Source organism: Panthera pardus, unplaced genomic scaffold, assembly GCF_024362965.1.
Source record: "Panthera pardus isolate Hobbes unplaced genomic scaffold, ASM2436296v1 HiC_scaffold_21, whole genome shotgun sequence".
NCBI lineage: Eukaryota > Metazoa > Chordata > Mammalia > Carnivora > Felidae > Panthera > Panthera pardus.
The window spans coordinates 17,790,320-17,794,989 of NW_026526777.1; the positions used below are offsets into that span (position 1 = coordinate 17,790,320).

General features: G+C 40.6%; 1 pseudogene; it reads right to left on the bottom strand.

Moving 5' to 3' along the window:
* Window positions 1–823: 823 nt before the first annotated feature.
* LOC109276678 (calcium/calmodulin-dependent protein kinase type II subunit gamma-like) lies at window positions 824–2,388 on the bottom strand (annotated as a pseudogene).
* Window positions 2,389–4,670: the final 2,282 nt, after the last annotated feature.

The following is a 4,670-nucleotide window of genomic DNA, read 5'->3' on the forward strand; positions in this document are numbered from 1 at the left end:
CTATACAAAATTAATACAATATTACCAACTATATTCTCTACACTGATCTGAATGGGAGAAGATACTTGTAAATCATATCTGATAAGAGGTTGATATTAAAAATACATAAAGAACTCATACAGCTCAATGACAACAACAACAACAACAACAGCAACAACCTAGACAATCTGATTTAAAAATAAAAAATGGGGGCAGAAGATCTGAAGAGACATTTTCCAAAGAAAACATACAGGTGGCCAACAGGCACATGAAAAAAGCTTAATATCACTCAACATCAGGGAAATGCACATCAAAACCATAGCGAGATATCGGCACATTGGTCAGAATGGCTATTATCAGAAGACAGAAGATAACAAATGCTGGTGAAGATTCCCACCTTGTGCTTTGTTGGAGGGAATGCAAACTGGCACAGCCACTGTGGGAAACACTATGGAGGTTCCTCAAATATTGAAAATTAGAACTATCATATGAATTCCATTTTTTAACAATCTTTTTTTCTATTTTTTATTTCTTAAATGTAAAACTGTCTCAATAGAGCAGACATAGATAAAAGGGCAGGTGGGAGGGCCACATGCAAGGGTGTGCCTTGGCTGCCGCCATTTTGTAACTTGTTTTAAATCTCAAATGAACAGGGCTGCCAATGTCGCTCATGTCCTCCAGAACCACTGACCACAAAGGCTCAGTGATCTCTGGCTGGCTGGGATCTCCTAATGCCTCTGTGACTGAGCTCACCATAGCAGTGATAGAGAACTCTGAGCCATTTGCCATCTCAACGTTGCTGGACTGGGGTCTCCACCTGGCTGGGGAGAGGCTGACACTTCTCTCAATGCACCAGGTGAGGTAGATGTAGGAGATGTAAGCCGCATCCATGAATCATGTAGATGTGTATGTTCAAGAAGGTGCTGCGAATGGGCTTCTTGTTTTGGGGTAGAAGCCTCTCAAAGTAAGACTTGTAGAAATCCATCCCCTCTGTGAGGTTATCCTGGGCCTGGAGATCAAAAAAAGTAAGGCTTAAATCACAGATCTTCCTCTAGTCTTCAAGGACCCCATTGTTAACAACCTCGGTCTATTGTTTGATGATCTTCGTGGTCTCCTGTTTGTGCACTTTGAGGTCTTCATCTTCCATGGTGATGTTGCAGCTCTCTGTGGACTTCTTGATGCCATCTGTGAACTGTGCACCATGGTGGTTTCTGTTCCTTTCAAATACCATCTGACTTCTTGCTCAATACACTTTTGGCAGCTGAAAAATTCCTGGAGGAAAGCACGGTCGTGAGCATGTCACCCCTCAGATTTCTCAGGACTTTGAACTTGCACAAACACTCCACAGTCTCATGATGATGCATCATGGATGCCACTGGGGAATCTGTGACAGACCCATTGGTACTTGAGAGCCGGGTGAGGCGTGATGCATTTTGTGGGGTTTATGGTCAGCCGCTGCTTGATCAAGTTCTTGCTTTAGGAGTCACTGTATCCTACACTTGTGATGGGAAATCATAGGCTCTGGCCTTGATCTGCTGATATGGCTTATGCTGATCTTCATCCAAGAAAGGAGACAATCCCAACAGAATATATACGGAAGATCCCACAGGCCCACATGGCCACAGGTTTTCCATAGGGATCTTTCCTCAAGGCCATAGGGGACACCTAACCTGGGGTACCATCAAAATTAAGCCTACCCTGGGGCACCTGGGCGGCTCAGTTGGTTAAGCATCCGACTTCAGCCCAGGTCATGATCTCACAGTTTGTGAGTTCGAGCCCTGCATTGGGCTCTGTGCTGACAGCTTGGAGCCTGGAGCCTGCTTCGGATTCTGTGTCTCCCTCTCTCTCTGCCCCTCCCCAGCTCATGCATGCACTCTTTGTCAAAAATAAATAAACTTAAAAAAAAATTAAAAAAAAAATTAAGCCCACCCTGTTGTTCTCCCACACTTCCATGACCAGGCCAGCTTTGTGTTCGCATCTTTGCATTTGCTTGCCAACATTGGGTTGCCAGGCTTCAGGTCTTGGTGGACAATGTCATGCTGGTGATGTGGCTAACACTTTCCAGAGTTTGATGTATACAGAACCAGTTTCACTGTACTACCCTCTGGCCACAATCTCATCAAATAGCTACTTTCCAGTAACGTGGTCAAACATGAGGTTGTGAACTCTTCTTCTGTCATAAAGGCACTTGATGTTTGCATGTTTCAAAAGTCACAATAGTTTGACTTCACATTCTAGTTTCTGGGGCTCTTAGGCAGGTAACTTCTTGGTATTGATGATTTTTGCTGTATCATCCTGCATGCAGGAATTCTTCACATACCTGCAAGCCACAGAGAAAGCAACATTGCTGAGCTCCTTAAAGTACATGTAGTCATTGGCGATGCGTGTTTGGGTGGTGGTGGTGGCCATGTTGGCAGACATAGTGGTGCAGAGCACACTGATGTCTGTGCAATCACCACCACTCAGCCAAGGGAGCATGAGTTGATGAGGCAAAAACAAAAACCAAAAAACAAAACCATAAAGCCCAAATTTAATTATGTCAGACTTTGGAACAATTTGTGTTCCAAGACATAACTCATACAGGCATCCTCAACAATATTACCAGCTGACTCTTATCAGACATACCGGAGGCTACGTAGTAGCATCATCATTCAAAGGCCTCAAAGAAAAAGAATTAAGTAAAAATTTTGTATCAATCGGAACTATTAAAAAAAAAAACGGAGGTATATTGTTTCTAGGAGCCTTTCACCACGGGAAATACTAAAGGGCATCCTTCAGGCTGAAGTGAAAGGATACTGAACAGTAACTGAAAACTACACAATAGAATAAATAACATTGGTAAAGATAACTGCATGGGTAAATAATAAGTCAGGATAGAAGTATTTTTGTAACTTGTATTTTCTACCATTTAAGAGAAAGCCATATAAAGCAATACTTATAAAAAAGTTTTGATTGTATTTCTAATGGTTCAATTCATCAAGAAATATATAAAAATTATAAACATTTATATATATATATATATATATATATATATATATATATATATATGAAGCTAGTCATAAAAGACCTCATGTCCTATGATACCAATCACTTAAAATGTCCAGAGTGGGAAAATTCATTCAGAGAAATAGTAAATTAGTGGTTTCCTAGGATGGTTTCGTGGGAAATGGGGAGTGACTTCTGGTGGATACAGGATTTCCTTCAGAGAGATAGAAATGTTCTAAAATTGATTGTGGTGATGGTTTCACAACTCAATGAATATACTAAAAAAGCCATATTGTATAATTTGAATGTTTGAGGTGTATAGAATGTGAATTATATCCCCCCAAAAGTTGTTTAAAAATTACCTTATATCTAGCATGATAAGGTGTGAAGTTTGATTCCAAGCCCCGCCTCCACTCACCAAAACCTTCTGGCAACAGGAAAGCAGTTTCATGCTTTGAAGACACAGCCACAGGAAGATTTGCACTCTCTTCATCATTGAAACATTAAATTTCTCATGACTAGAACTGGTGTCGTCATTTAGCTACATATCTGAGACAAACAAGTCAATACGAAAGACAAAAATTAGAGATTTAGAAAACACAAAACAAAAACACGTTGCTGCATCTCATCAAATAATTGGTTTTTATGTGACTGTTTAATCCCTAAATACTAAAATGGTCTCTTTCCTTCTTAATGTAATGAAAGGCAGCAATCCCCTAGCTCTGAGATCATCGTTCAGGCAGCTTCCTCACTGTTTGGCCTGCTTTGAAAATCAAACATTGGTGCCTTCCCATGAACTAACCATGGGGCAGTTACTTCCACTTGTTTGATTTTACCTCACTACATTGTATCCTTTACATTCCCCATTGTCTTTTTTAAAAGTTTTATTTGAGAGAGAGAGAGAGAGAGAGAGAGAGTCAGGGAGAGACAGAGGGAGAGAGAGAGAATCTTAAGCAGGCTCTGTGCTCAGTACCGAGCCTGACATGGGGGTGGATCCCACCACCCTGGGATCATGACCTGAACTGAAATCAAGAGTCAGACACTCATCTGACTAAGCCACCCAGGCATCCCTCCATTGTCTGTTCTGATAACAAGTTGAGGTGAAAGCCACTTAAGATGAGCCTAAGTTGTTGTTCATTCCAATCTTTGATTATGATCTACATTATGTGCTGACTTTGCCCAGGGCTTTTGATGATGTCATTAGTTTGCTATGAGATCTTTGCATCCTTAAAGAAGAATGCATTTAGTGGTTCTAATCAGGGTTAATACTAATCATTACTTATTAATCATTATGGTACAGACACTGATCAATTAAAGTGAACATGTAAGCAATCACAATGGGTACCAGTAAGTGAATCCTTTTCATCAAAATACACTGTCATTCTCTCCTTCATTTAGAATGATAGAGTTGTATTGTTTTCTCTCCTGGATTTGAAATAATACTTTAGAAATATTTTCTCTTGGGGCACCTGGATGGCTCAGTTGGTTGAGTGTCTGACTTTGACTCAGGTCATGATCTCACAGTTCGTGGGTTCGAGCCCCGCATCAGGCTCTGTGCTGTCAGCATGGAGCCTGAAGCCTGCTTTGTATTCTGTGTCTCACTCTGTCTCTCCCTGCTCTTACTCTGTCTCTGTCTCAAAAATAATAAATAAACATTAAAAAATTATGAAAAAATATTTTCTCTTGACAGTTACAAATTGACTTGT